This window comes from Marmota marmota, unplaced genomic scaffold (genome assembly GCF_001458135.2).
Source record: "Marmota marmota marmota unplaced genomic scaffold, marMar, whole genome shotgun sequence".
Taxonomy (NCBI): domain Eukaryota; kingdom Metazoa; phylum Chordata; class Mammalia; order Rodentia; family Sciuridae; genus Marmota; species Marmota marmota.
The window spans coordinates 39654389-39669778 of record NW_025999853.1 but is presented as its reverse complement, the minus strand read 5'-3'; the positions used below and the strand labels follow the sequence as shown (position 1 = coordinate 39669778).

At 37.6% G+C, this 15390-nt stretch overlaps 1 long non-coding RNA gene across 1 annotated transcript in view; it reads left to right on the top strand.

Annotated features, from left to right (window-relative positions):
• The first annotated feature begins 3307 nt into the window (after window positions 1-3307).
• The window catches only part of LOC125617475, a 33006-nt gene continuing 20923 nt past the window's right edge, over window positions 3308-15390 (top strand). Inside the window, exon 1 of the long non-coding RNA XR_007348505.1 lies at window positions 3308-3720. This is a non-coding gene — a long non-coding RNA (uncharacterized LOC125617475). The remainder of the gene's footprint in view (window positions 3721-15390) is intronic.

The following is a 15390-nucleotide window of genomic DNA, read 5'->3' as shown; positions in this document are numbered from 1 at the left end:
AATGTTTTAAGTTTGAATTACATTGAATTTCCTTTGGGCCATTAGGCAAATAAACACTTAGGGATACTTAATGCAGTTCCAAATGGAAAATGTGTCACACACGTGGGAGAACTGCATCTTCCTGCAAAGTCTTTGCTTTGTGTACTTGGTTTGACTCTCTTTGCTATGGTCACATTCTTAATATCTGTGGTGTATTTCATATATGGGGGAAAAACAGAATTGCATTTCCTTGCATCTGAAGAAGGTTTAGTGAGGAAGCTAATGAGTAGATATTTACTTTTCTGAAGAAAGCTGACATTTTAGGAGTATTAACTCTACATCCATGATAAGAAGCAGCAAGGATGTGTTATAACCAGATCACGTGTTTCAGAGAGCACTGCTCCTTAGGAAAGAAAGTGCCACAGATCTCATGGTGTCCTGTGAACCTCAATTCATCCTCACATGTTCCTTTGAGCTATTATTATCCTCACTTGATATTTGAAGGAACTGAAATCACTAGCTTCAAAGTGACTTTGTAAAAACTACAAAGTTTGGGATCCAGGTTTTAATCAGGTAATTTTGGTCTTGGACATTAAAGGAAAATTCCAAACTACATGTTACACAGAAAAATTTGAAAGGTAAAAGGGAATTTGTGCTAACAATGGGTAGAAATTACCAAAAGAAAATGAAAAGAAAGAGGATTACAGCATCCTTTTTCTCTTCAGGGGCACCCAGTAATGTTAAATGCACTTGCACACACTCTTGGTATATTTGTAGAAGAGTAACTTACATTGCCATTTAAGGGGAGGTAATTATTGTAGATTATTCTTTATTTTCTGTGTTCTTAAAATGTTTTTTAAAAAATATTTGAGTGTATGAAAAATTTTTTGACACTACTAATTCTCAGGGATTAAAAGTTAAATTTTTACTGACTGTAGCAGTAGGTGAATCTTACATTCAAACTTACTCAGGTTTCCTATCATATGCCTCTATATTTAAGAAAATATAGAATGCCTTCCAGGAAAATATATAAAAATAAAAATTTCAGATACAATTTTAAAATACCAAATTGTAAATAAACCAGTTTTACAAACTAAAATATTGTGTCTTTCCTTGCGTTATATTCCAAATTATTTCACCTCCTGAGTTTGAGGACTTTTAAATATCAAGGCTGTTTCTTCATTTGTAAAAATGAAGTGTGCTATTTGTTAACCCAAGCCCAGGAATAGGCCCAGATCACTTAAGTAAAAGATTATTGAATTGTTTTCAGTTGTTTGGGGGGGAAATGTAATGAGTTATAAGCAATTTATGTAGACGGTCAGTAAATTTAAGTGTATGAGTAAATTTGGGCTAATTTGTCATCCTGTACTTGAAGAAGAATATAGTCCTTAATTTCCCCTTTCTCTAGAATTCAATTCATTGGAATTTTGGCTTTGGTAGGCTTAAATTAAAAAATAAAGAAATCCAAGTAATAGAATTGTATTAACATCTACTGCAGATGTCATTCATTTGCCAAATATTTATTTAATTCCTAGTATATGCCAAGTTCTGTTATAGGCACTAGGAATACATAATGGTGAACAAAACAGACATGGGTCTTGTCTTTAGGGAGTTTTTAGATTGGTTGGGAAGGCAGGTATTACATAAATCATTATATGAACAAACACATAATTGCAGATATAATAAGTGCTGTGAAGGAAAAGCACATGGTGTTGAGTGTACACAGTGACAGAGGTGGTTGTGTGGTTCCCGGGTGGCTTCCCTAGGATATAGCTTTTGAGTGGAAGAAGGAAGAGCAGGCAGCTAGGGGAAGCTAGGTGAGCAACTGAAGTATGAAATGCAGCTGATAGGTAGTTGAGCACTGGCCATGAGAAGCCCTATTAAAGATTTTGGTCTTTGTCCTATGTGCAAGGCAGCAAACAAGAGATTTTAAGGAGAAAAAAAAAAAAATTGCTGTTAGTCACTTGGCTCTCCCTGGCTGTTTTTAGTAGAACATACCAAGAAGAGTGAATAGGAGAATAAAGGACATTTAGAAGTGTTGGCAAGAAATGGCATATTGGACCATAGAGGTAAAATAGATATTTAAAGAAGTTAGATTTGAGGGCATTTTAGAAGGCAGAAATATAAGGTAATAACAGAGGTGTTTCTTTGTGTATGAAAAGTAGCTTTAGCTATTTCTCATTTGCTACATTGCATGGGAGGGAATTGCAGTATCCAATTCATTTGAGGAAGGAAAGAGTTGAAAATCAATGTCTTTGGCAACAGTGTTAAGTACTGGTAAACTATCTCCTGATAAATGGTTGAAGCCTTTGAATAAAATCTTATTCATTCAAAAATATATATTTTAAGAAAATCTTAAAAAGTGATTGGGAAAAAGTGAGGGAGGGAGGGAGGATCATAGAGGTCAGATAAGCCAAATTCTCCAAAGTAGCAGTCCCCTTTGCTAGGTTGCCTCCCTCTCCCTCTTTCCTCCTCCCTTCCTTCCATAGAAATTAAACATCTCAGGCTTGATATACTGTAGTCTAGTTCCCTCTCATCTGCAGGGAACGTATTTCAAAAATAGTGGATATTTGAAATCATGGATAGTACTGATATGTATATATACATGCGCGCGCACACACAAAAAAAAACATGTCATGTTTTTACATACCTATGATAAAAGTTTATAAATTAGATAGATACATTAAGAAATTAACAATGACAAAAATAAAAAGAATGATTTAGTGTAATAAAATTGCCAGGATCATTGGTCTTATACTTTGTGGCCATTATTAAGTAAAATAAGTGTCACTTGAACACAGGCACTGTGATTCTGTGACAGTGAAAGATGAAATGGTTCCTAAGTGTCTAATGGATGGGTAGTATATACAAAATGTACACACTGCACAAAGGGTTCTTTAATGTATCAGGTGGGACAGAGTGAGATTTCTTCACTCAGAATAGTGTGCAATTTAAAATTTATGAATTTTTCATTTCTGAAAATTTCCACTTAATATAATTTTCAGAAAATGGTTGACCACAGGTAACTGAAGCCATTGGAAAGAAAAAACATCAGGTAAGGGGATACTACTATATTTGGATTTGATGGGTTTGGTATACCAAAACAAAAACCAATAAGAAAAGGAAAAGAGGGGGAAAAAAAGAGAAGTAGGTTCCTCCCCTTGAGGACTTTATATTTAATTGGGAAGACAAGATTAGACAAAATTAGAAAATATTAAACAATTGGAGAACAACAACAAAAAAAGATAGCATTCAGAGTAGTAAAAGTCATTTGTGTTGCTACTGGGTGAGGATAGCTTCAAGGAGATGTATTTGCAGCCAGGTCTCAATTCAAATGCTTAAAGAGAAAAAGGATATTCAGGGAGAATTGTTTTCATTTGAGGTGTATGTGTATCATTCATTCATCTGGTCACCAATATTTGACTTATGTGTACAATTTTGGCATAACGTAGGGCAGAGTGAAGGGGTGGAAAGTACTTCACTTGGAAAGGTAGGGCTTGTCATTGTGTGGTTTCCTCAAAAGTGCTTGATTGTCCCAGCCATTTCACACATGCCGTCGTCTCCTCTAGAAAGACTTTCTCCGTGGCTGCCTCATCCTATGGAACTCAGCTCAGACCAGACGTGGATTCCCTCCACAAAGCCCTCCTTCACTTAAGATTGGGCTAGGTGGCCGTTACCAAGAGCTAGCATTGGCCTCTGTTTCTCTGCACCTGGGAACAATTTATGCTAACCAACTGCAAGGTGAGTAGAACTGAGTGGAGTAAAGCAGTGGGACCCTCTCCGCTGCTTCCCTTTGGACACAAATTGGCAGACAAAAAAACAAGTGTCTGGAGAGACCATTTTAGTCTGGAAGGTGGATTCTGAACAGGTAAACATGAAAAATGTCAGCTATGAATTGTGAGATGTGCAGGGAATGTTGTGAGAAAGGATAAAGAACTTGGAGGAGGGAGAAGCCCACTCTTCTGGTAGAGCGAGTGTTTTGAAGGACGTGATATTCTGAAGGGTGTGGATGCTCAGAGACCTAGGGAAGAGCAATCCAGAGTCTGGGCTCTAACACCTGACTGAGCCTGGTCATCTGGAGCTTGGTGAGCCAGGGATGGGCAGTGTAAAATGTGGAGGGGAGAAAAGCAAGCATGGGCAGGCCACACAGACCTGGTGAGGGACTGGTGATGGGTTCTGATTACACCAGAGAGCCACGGATGCATTTAAAGTAGATTTTTAAACAGATATCCTGGTTTTCTGTGGAGAAAAACTAGATAGGAGTCAAATGGAAATGGTGACACTTCATGAAACAGAGGAGTCCCAACTGACTGGGAGAGAGAATTTAATAAGAATATAGGTGGTACCAGACCAGGGATTCTGCTTAGGGAGTGAGCGGAAGTGGGTTAAGTTGGTGCAGGGCGTGTTCCTTCACTGTGACCATATTACACGTGAAGATTTTTATTAAAGCCTTGAAGGTTTTTAACTGTTAAATTTGGGAACACCATTTGCCTACTGAACCTCAAGATTCACAGTTGCAGTTGAATTAATCTATTAAGGACATTTTTAAAAAGTAAGACACTTAGATAAAAAGTAGACAAAGGCATGTTCAAAAATTTACATCAGAAACAAACCAAAGAATAAATAAATAAAACTGTGAATCAAAGCAACATAAATTAAAGCAATATGTTTATTTTTAACCCATGAAGTATCAACAATTAATGGAACAGTGATGCTCGATGCTCACAAGCATGTGGTGGCACCAAAGGCTCATTTGCTGCTGCTGGGGTATAATTAGTGGAAGCTTTCCAGAGGGCACCTTGGCAGCCTGCACTGTCAGTTCTAGGAGGGTTCACTTGCTTTTATACTACTTCAAGAATACATACCAGAAATAATCTATGGTATAAACAAAATTCGTGTACAAAATAACCATACAGCACAAATTTGAAGAAACACTTGTATCCATCGACAAAGGACTGCATAAGTTTATGCACACATTGTAATATTAAGCAACAACAACAACACACCCAGAAAACAAAACAAAATCCCTGTAAACACACAGACACAAACACAAAGACCCAAAACTGAATGTCTTCCCTGCCATAACAGGAAGAAGCAAAGAGATGACATCAGAAAAACAATGAGGAGGAAATATTCCAATGTTTCAACAGGTAGTTGATTTTAATTTTCTTACATATTTTCATCGATTGTCACAATGAGTGTTCACATTTTAATAATATTTTTTAAAATCTAATATATCAAAAGTAAAAGGAAAGATACATGGAAGGAAAGGAATAAAACTAAAAGATTTTAATGCAGCAGGGGAGCAGAACACTTTAGTACAGGGAGGGAGCTCATTCTTGTCCTGCTGAACCATGCCGAAAGGATGCACCTCTTGTGCACTGTCTCACCTCCAGTTTCTGCCACCTGGAATACTGTTTGTTTATAGGCCTGCGTAACTCTAGCAGTCTTTAGATCTCCGGTAGCCAGTGCTTCCTCTGCTCTACCTGTTTCCCACCTCACAGCCTTTCTCAGACCTTATTGTTCCTGCTATGGTCTTTGATGATCATCCCAACACCCACTTTCATAGACCATAAGCCTCCGGGTCAGGCTGGGTTAATTGTTAATCCAAGATTCCAAGAAGGCAAAATATTCTCTTTATGGCCTCCTATGCTATACTTAGGACCTCAATAAAAATTTGCAAGTGTGTGAATGGAGCGCTTGGAGAGGGTCCAAGAGTTGTGTACAAAGGAAGTCATCATTGCTTTTATATCAGTATAGCTAACCCATGTAGTCTTTAACATCTGTAGGTGTGTATGTATCTTCAGTGGGATAGGAGAAGGACCAAAAAGTATTTTCTTTCATCTTAATCTCCTTTCTTCTATACTTTGGGGTGACATCAGAATGGTAGCCAATTCTGAGTAAAAATCCATTAACAGGCCCTTGGCTATCACTAAGAGTGGCCTAGCACTGACGGCAAGGTAGAAGGGACCTGCAGTTGTTTTCCATATTTCAGATACCCGCTGTCTCCTTTCAGGCTTGGAATCCGCAGGTTTCCTACTGCAGGGCTAATAATTTCATCTTGACAACAGTAAGACCTTTTACCAAGATGGCCACATTCTTGTGTGTCTTGATCCAGAAGATGAACAATGGGCTGATTAACTCAGTGACCTTCATGAATGATAAAAAGAGAATATAAAGATCAGAGATTTTTCCTGTTTGGGAGATCAGCTTTTCTCTGGACTTGCTTAAGACACACTCCTTTATCACAAATAATGCATTGCACTTTCTTACCTCTTTCATGTGTCACGCTATCTTGAAATGTGGATTTTAAAACCTGATATCACATGCTTGACCCATGAGCCCCTGACCACATTCTGCTCATCATACACCATTTAGTAGTGTTCAAATGAACCTTAGGCATCCAAGAGTCACTTCAGTGTTGCAACTGTCATGGCCCCATGGCTTAGAAAGCCTGGCATCTTGGCCACTTCCACCTTTTACTCTTGAGTAAGTGCTCCTATTGATCTTCCCCGAACCAATGCCAGAGAAAAGGTTTGATTCTCTGTTTGGAAGTGTTCTAAGCTTCTATTATCACCATTTTGGGGGAAAAAAAGCCAGAGTGCAACTCTGAGCTCAGTCTCACCATTGTTCCCCCATTGGAACTCAGGAGTATATCACTACCATGGGTCTAAAATTCAAAGTACAGCACTGCAACAGACAGAGCAATTGCAATGCCTCTGTCCAAATGCCCATGTCCTAATCCCCAGAACCTGTAAATATGTTAGGTTACCTGATACTATGGGCCACATTATGTCCTCCTCAATTCCAGGTATTGAAGCCCTAAAGCCCAGTGTGACTAGTTTGGAGTTAATAGCCTTCATAGTAAAGGTGGTGCTCCAATCCTATAGTACTGGTATCCTTACAAGAAGAGGAAACATCAAAGCATGTTCACACATAGCACAAGCCATGTGAGTACACAGCAAGAATGTAGGTGTTTACAACTAAGGAGACAGACCTCACCTGAAACAACCTCTGCTGGCATCTTGATCTTGAACTTTTGGCCTCCAGTACTATGAGAAAATAAATTTCCATTGTTTAAGCTACCAGTCTGTAGCATTTTGTTATGGCAGCAAGAGCACATGGCAAAGGGGAAATAAAATTGCAGATGGAATTAGAGTTGCTAATCAACTGACTACAGAATGAGAAAATTGTCTTAGGCCACCTAGGTGGGCCAATGTAAGCATAAGAGTCCTTTAAAATAGAAGGAGGCAAAAGGAATGCAGTCCTAATGATACCTTGATTTTAACCTAGTGTATCAGTCAGGATTCTCTAGTGGGCAGAACCGACAGAATGAATATATAATAATAAGAGAGGATTTATTAAATAAGGTTGTATGGTCAGAGTTTGGCTGGTCCCACAATGACTATCTACAGGCTGGAGAATTGGGGAAACCAGTAGCTGCTTGGTCCAAGAAGCTGGAAACTTCAGAACAAGAGGGACCAGTGCAGTCCAAGAACCAGGCTGAAGGCCGGGAACACTTTGGAGAGTCACTGATGCATATTCACATTCAAAAGCTAAAGAATTAGCAGTCTGATGTTCATGGGTGATGTCCATGAGTGATGGATGGCAACAGGGAAAAAAGTATCCACATAAGAAAGGAGCTTGCTCATGTGTGTGACCTTCCGCCTTCTTCCACGTTTTGTTCCGCCTGGTCTCCAGTGCAAAGGTTGCATGGTGCTGCAAAGATTAGGGCAAGTCTCCTCCATTGGATTCACTGGTCCACATGCCAGTCATCTCTGGAAATACCCTTACAGACATACCCAGAGTGAGCTTTATCAATTTTCTAAGCATCTCTCAATGCAGTTGAGTTGACAACCAATTTTAACCATCACATCTAGTGAGACCAGTGCCAAACTTTTAACCCACAGAACTGTGAGATAATAAATTCATAGTTTTTAAGTCACTAAATTTGGAGTAATTTGTTACAACATCAAGAGAAAATCAATTTTAATCTGTTAAGGTATTACATCTATTAATACTTTAAAAAATAATATTTTGGAGGGCTGGGGTTGTGGCTCAGTGGTACAGCGCTTGCCTAACATGTGCGGGGCCCTGGGATTGATCCTCAGCACCACATATAAAGAAAATAAAGGAATTGTGTCCAACTACAACTGAAAAATAAATATTTAAAATAATAATAATAATAATTTGGAGATATATATATATATATATATATATATATATATATATATATATATATATACACACATTTTGGGGATTCATTATTTCCTAAAAGAAAAATTGATGTAGAGAACAATTAGGTGACAAATTATGTTCTGTCTATATCCATGAAAGTTGCTGCTAAGAGAGCACTGGGTAAAGTGAATCAAAAAAACGTATAACTTTCATTTTCACTCCATTTTATTTTATTGGTCAAAATCAAAATTCACAATAAGCAAAACTATTACAGGACTCTGGATTTGAATTTAATTTATTATTTAAATAGAGTAAAATTTGAGATAACATTAATACCTGCCTACAAAGAAGTATGGAATAACAGCTAAGTCTCACCATTATCTATCATTACTTTTGAAAGTGTAATATGTAGTGTGTGTGTGTGTGTATGTGTGTGTGTTATGTGTATGTGTATTCATAGTGTATTGTGTGTGTGTGTGTGTGGCTTGTCCAGGGATCTTTGGGGGAACGTCTGTGTTTCAGGACTCCCAGACACTGAAAGCAGCTTCCCCATTCTCTCTGATTCTTCTCTCTTGCATAGTCTGTTTTTATTAGTTGTTAAAGAAACTAGCCCCCACTTGTCTTCACAGTGAAGACAATACTATCTATGCTGATATCTGGAAAGTCCTTTCTTATTACTGATCAACTTTCTAAGTACCCACAGTTCCTCATGTTTCCTCATCTCTTGAGAAAATAAAACAAGAGTGGTCATAGTCTTGGGCCCACGTTCTGCTTTTCTCATAGGAAGGAGAATAATTTCACCCTTCAATTCTCTCTATTCTTTAACCCTCTGTGCTATTTGTAATATGTGTCAATTGCTTGCATTTATTCTTTTAAAATACATTTCTAGGCCAGGCACAGTGGTGCATACCTAGTAATCCCAGCAACTTGTGAAACTGAGGCAGGAGGGTTGCAAGTTCAAAGCTAGCCTCGGCAACTTAGCAAGGCCCTAAGCAACTTAACAAGACTCTGACTTGAAAAATAAAAATGGATTGGAGGTGTGTCTCAGTGCTTAAGTGCCTCTGGGTTCAATCCCTGGTACCAGAAAAAAATAAAAAATAAAATAAAATAAAAACTTTCCTATTTAGAGAACCCCTGAGACTTAAGATGATTGATTATATTCTTGTAGGTAGATGTAAATATTGCAGCTGTGCTCTCTTGAGGTGCTTTTTATTTTATTTTTCCAGTAGTGTTAGATACTTTTAGCAGTGATTAGAACTGATCAGTGCTGTGAACAGGTTTAATGATGGTATCTTGAAATTTCTTAACTCTGTACTTACTGTATAAAAAGGGTAGCATGAAACAATGATTTGATTCAGAACGTCTCCCCCTAATTTTTACAACACACATATTCAATTTTGAGAAAGAATTTGGCTGAAGTATTTAAGCTTTTATGGTTTTGAGTTGTTTAAATGTTGATACATATATATTTCCAAATATGACCTCACTGGAGAGTCAGAGTATTTGGATAATAATTAAACAAGGCTTATAGGATTTTTTAAAAAGAAGCAATCCATGCTATAGTCAAATTTAAAAAGGAGCATTTGTGTAGAGAGTTACTTGGCTTACTTTTACTGTTTTTTCTTCTCTGACAATAGGCCTACAATTTCATCATTTCTTTCTATTTGTGCTTTTGGGCAAATGAGCATGTGTTGCGGCTCAATCACATGAACATTTAAGATTTTGTTCTCTGACATCAGTCATTCATAGAAACCACCTGGGTATAAAAAAGTCTACATTGATGGTTTCATTCGATTATGATTTTGCATTATCCAACTACTAAATATTTGTTAAGTACCTTTGTTCACCCATTTCATCTCAGCCCGGAAAAGGAATAAGATTTTACACTAATAATTCCTAATAATTAGGAACATTAATTATGTGCTGGGCACAATTTCCTATAGCCCCATGATGGAGGTGCTATTATCACCATTTTACAGATAGGGAAGCTAAACCACAGAGTGTCTTAGTCATCTAGGGCTGCTATAACAAAATGTCAGACACAGGATGGCTTGGATAGCAGACATTGATTTTTCACCTTTCTGGAGGTAAGGCCTCCAAGATCAAGGTCCTAATAGATGTGGTTCCTGGTAAGGACTTTCTTTCAGGCTTTCAAACAGCTACCTTCTCACTGTTTTCTCACATGGCAGGCAGGGTGCAGTGGGGGAGTGGTGGGGAGGAGAACAAGAATTCTGGCCTCTTCCTCTTATTTATAAGGGTTTCAATTCCATCATGGGGGTTCCACCATCATGACCTCATCTAAACCTAATTATCTCCCAAAGTTCCCACTTCCTCATCCATGCTGCTAGGAGTGAGGACTTCAGTATATGAACATCAAAGATATACAAACATTCAGTCCTTAATATGGAAGAAGTAACTCACCCAAGACTAGTAAGCGGTAGTGCTGGAATTGGAACTCAGGCCGCCCACTCCAGATTCCATGCTTTTAAAAACTTCTATGTTACGAAGTTGATGACTGAATAGCTGAGCAAAGCACCAGTGATTCCCACAGTTCTCAGCATGGAATGAAAACGTGACCAAAAAAAAACAAAACAAAAACAAAAAACACCAAGAACTAGATGGAAAATGCTTGGAAACTTCTGGCCTGTTTAGGAGTACTCCATATTCCTTCTCCTGCCACTCAACAAACACACCCAGTGTCCCTCTGCTACACTGAGGTTGAAGGACCTTTGCACACACTCCTGGATATCAGGACAACTGAGCCCCTGAGTGCTACTGAGTTGCCATATAGGCAACTATGTTTGTAGACTTTTGAAAGTGTGGGTGAAAGACTTGGAAAAAAAATGTGAATTCTTATAAAATTCAATAATTATTGTTTTTATGATATTATTGTCCTGTGGAAATATTTGCTGTCAATGTACTTTGTTGTTCCTGACCTACCTCCTGAGTTTGTAAAGTAGGTGAGAAGCAGATGTGATTACTAAGAATATAACACTGACCTCTATGTAAAATTCATAGGTTGTAACACACAGGGCTGAGGCTTTTGATCAGGATCTTTGAAAATATTCTATGCACATGCTTCAAGTAAAAGATCATTCTCATTATTTTAGAGTCATACTATGCATGAAGGATCTTTGTAACAGAAAATCTTTAATAAGTTTTTATTTATAAGTTTTAATTTGAAACGTCTTCTTACTGCTTTCTGAATGATTTTCACAGGAGGGACCACAGTTGATCTAAGCATGAGATTTTTAAGTTCATGCCATTCAAGGGTGTGAAAAAAGAGAAAGAGAATGGAAAACAGCATTTACTGAGTGCTGTCCTTGTGCCAAGCCCTCTATTCAGAGACTTTACCTTCCCCATTGTATTTAGTCCTAAAGCAGCCTTTCAAAGCCAGTATGTGTGTTTTATAGATGGGAAAAATGAAAGTTCAGAAAGTTTGCATAACTACACATTTGGCAAAGCTAGAACAGAGGTTCACTTCCTGGTCTGTCTTTTGTCACCTTTGTGGCTAAACTCTACTGAACTAACCACCCTGAGTCAGAGAAGTCTGCTTAGAGGAAGCAGTGTCTGAGCTGAGCCTTGAAATTTGAGTAGGAGGACTCCAGGTGAATGAGGAGACCAAGGGCATTTCAGGCCAAGAAAAAGAACTGTGACAGAGTATGGCACTTGGAGAACTAAAATAGCTGCTCAGGGCAAGAGCACAGGATTTATGAGGCTTACAGGAGATTCAGTTGTGAAGGTAGGAGACCCCAAAGGGCCACTGATTCTTGGCATACCACATGGCACCACACAGCTGTAGACACTGGAGTGCTTTATCTCCAGATTCTCATTGATTGAAAGAAATAAGGATGAGATCATTAAATGATTTTTCCTGAGAGGGCTTATTCCAGCTAACTTTTCATCTCTGAATCCTTCTTGTTAACACTCCATAAATGTTACTGACATAGTCCATTTGGCCCAGAGAATGGAAAACATGTCAGGCTTTTTTGATTCTAGAGGATGGCACACATTTGGTGTGCATCCGAATCTACCTTTCTGAATCAAAGTGTGGAAAAAAGTGCTTTAAACAGATTGAAACTTTCACCCTTGTGAGAGCTGTAAGAATAGCAATAGCAAGTTTTTTCATTGTATCGTTGAATCATGAGTTCTTGGCCCACAACAATTTCTTAATTCTTATAAGTAAATAAATACATACACACAGAATAAATAAATAAACAAACAGGATTTGAAGACTTCTATTGAATTACTATAAAATATCTGGGCCTCTTTATATGTCTGAGAGAAAAATTTCCACATATATGAATATATTAAGAATGCTTTTTCTTTTACAGTTCACAAATATGTGTTTGAAGGAACTGAGGACAGAGAGTATTCCAAGGAAGGCACGACAATCAGAAAAATCTTTATCAGTTGAGAACTGCACCATGTAAATTTGTCAGACAATGTTTTATTTAGTTTTTTAAACATTGTTTCCTATAAATGGATATTACCATAGTTTAATACAACACTTGTTACCTGATTAATATAACACTTGTCTTTGTCCACTTTTCAGTAATTTTTAAATATTATAAATATGATCACTAGTAGTGATTTTACAACAATGTAAAGCTCTTAGAAAGAATTCAATTTTGTTTGTGAGAAATGGAAATATGTTGGAGTTTTGAAATTGCATTTCAAATGACTGAAAAAATAGTATGTATAGTGAATTCAACTGCATTCTTCAATTGATTTAGGAATAACTTATCTGAGTTTTTTTTTTCCTCAGCACAAAGTATCATCCTTTACCATATAACTAAAACTAAGAGTTTTGAATGACTTTTATTCAGATGATAGCATAATTATATACAAGTTAGAAGCTATGCTAGAGGGCCTGGAAATTCTTGGTTGGAAATGCTGTCTTCCCACAATTTCATGGCTTTTAAATATGTCACCATCATACAGCGTCTTCACAGCAGCTGCTGGTGATATACCACTAACTTTGTTTGCCTAGGGCAGGGAGGTAGGAGCAGCTGGCTGTTGTAAATGTGTGATATCCTAGAGGATGAGGCTACTGTGAACCAGCTCTCAGCACTGGTCCCCTACCCATTTGAATGCTTTTAGGAAGATGGAGGACTTTCAGAAGAAACTAATCAGAATGATATGACAGTTCAGTTAGCCATGGTTAGGGGAACTATAAATATTTAACTAGGAGAGGACAGGAGAATAGAAAACTCGTTTAAAATATTTGGAGAGCTGAAAAGTAGAAGAGAAATTAAGAAATTGTTAGTATGACCCTGTGGCCCTATGTGGAAGCTATAAAGAGACTTTTGTCCCCAAACAAGAAGGAACTCACAAATACGTACAAAGATGTGATGGGAATTCTTGTTCAGGATGCCAGATAGTCATGCATATAAATGCTTTCTGCTACAAAATCCCATAGAAATAATGATAAAGAAAAATGTAGAATAATAAGCAAAAGACCCTACTGAATATAGGAGAAGGGGTGTCAGGGAACTGGAAGTATAGAGAGATTTCTTAAAAGTAGAAATACTTGGATTGTATTAACAGATTAAACCACATTCATAGGAGAAGGCTGCAGTAGGGGCCAGAGCTATTTTTCCTGGCAGCAGACCCAGAGAGACTCAAAACTTGGAGTATGAGAAGGGAGTTGGAGATGATTCAACTGTGGAATAACTGTGTGAGTCATAGTCCACATTCTCCTTCCCTGTATCACATGCTCAAGCAAAATCCAAAGGACTAATCTTTAAAATGATTGAATAGTCTTCATGGGAAAGAGCCCTAGTAGGGGTGATATCACATCTGGGTGACATTCTCCTCAATTTTGCTGTAAAGTAGGAAAGGTGAGAAAGGAGCATCCTGCTATGTCCTCTTCCATCACAGAGCCAAGGCTTCCAGGGATGGCCACCCGTGGAGAGAAGGGGAGACCTGGGAAAGGCAGAACTAGTCATTTTGAACAAGCTTGGCCTCCTCAATTGTGAGTATGAATCAAAATCCAAGGATCATAAAAACTGGAGGAAAAATAAGAATTAAAAAAAAAAAACCCAGGTTGAACATAGGCTCTGGAGGAAATACATAATGCAGGAAACAGAACTATCTTTGAAGTGATTCTATTTAGCATTTTCATAAAGAAAAAAATATATTCCATGAAAAGTGTTTGTAGAGTAAAAATAGATTGCCAAGAAAAAGAACAGTCAAAATCTAAAAGTTCTTAAAATGCAAAACTAATTGCCAAAGTCAGAAATTCAAAGGAAAGCCTAGGAGAAAAAAAATTGAAAATGCTGGAAACAAATGAGATCAGAGAACAGTTCAAAAATGCTAATATCCAAAAGATGTTCAGAAAGAGAAAACAGAACAGAAAGGAACAGGAGAGAATATTTCAGATGTGAGGAATGAGGACTTCAGATTAGAAGAGCCAAGAAAATGCAAAATAGGATAAGGAACAAAACTACCTCAAGACGTTCTTATGATGTTTTAGATATTGAGAATAATGGGAAGATTCTAAAGGCTAAAAGAGCATGTCCCTAAAAAAGAAATGAGAATCTGATTGGCATTATATCCTCAGCAATTGTAGATGCTAAGGACAAGAACACAAGAAGCATGGCTTCAAAATGTTGAAGGAAATGTTTTGAGCCTGAAATTTTTTACCCAACCAAACTATCAATTCAGAGTGAAGCATTTTCAAACATACAAGAATTCAGACAGTTTGCCACCCACAAAATATTTCTGAAAGGACTACTTAAGTGAAACAAAAAAGAATCCAAGTAAGAGGAAGTCATAGGTTCTAAGGGAATGTGGATGTTAACCAGCTTTGTAATGAAATGTGATTCCAGGATGACAGCCCTAAGGCAGGCATAGAGAGAAATTGGTCCAAATTAGAACTGGAAGTTAGAGGCTCTGTGAGGAATCCCTTTCAGGAGATGGTAGGCCTTTATGATATGCTGCCATCCTAACCCTCTTGAAACTTTAATTTTCTACTTCCATTAGCAAAGGTTTATGGAGGAGAGTTTCATTGCCTCTAAACACTCAGTGGGATTTTCTGCTGTCATGACACTGAGCCTTTTCCTACAGATTCTACTGTATGCGATTACTACTTTCTGGTTTTCAGTTTGAAAAATATCAATATATGGACAATGCCTCAGATATTATAGTTACAGACAAACGTAACAACAATAATATGCTGGGTATGTAAAAACGTGGATGTGTAAACCGATGTGATTCTGCAATCTGTAT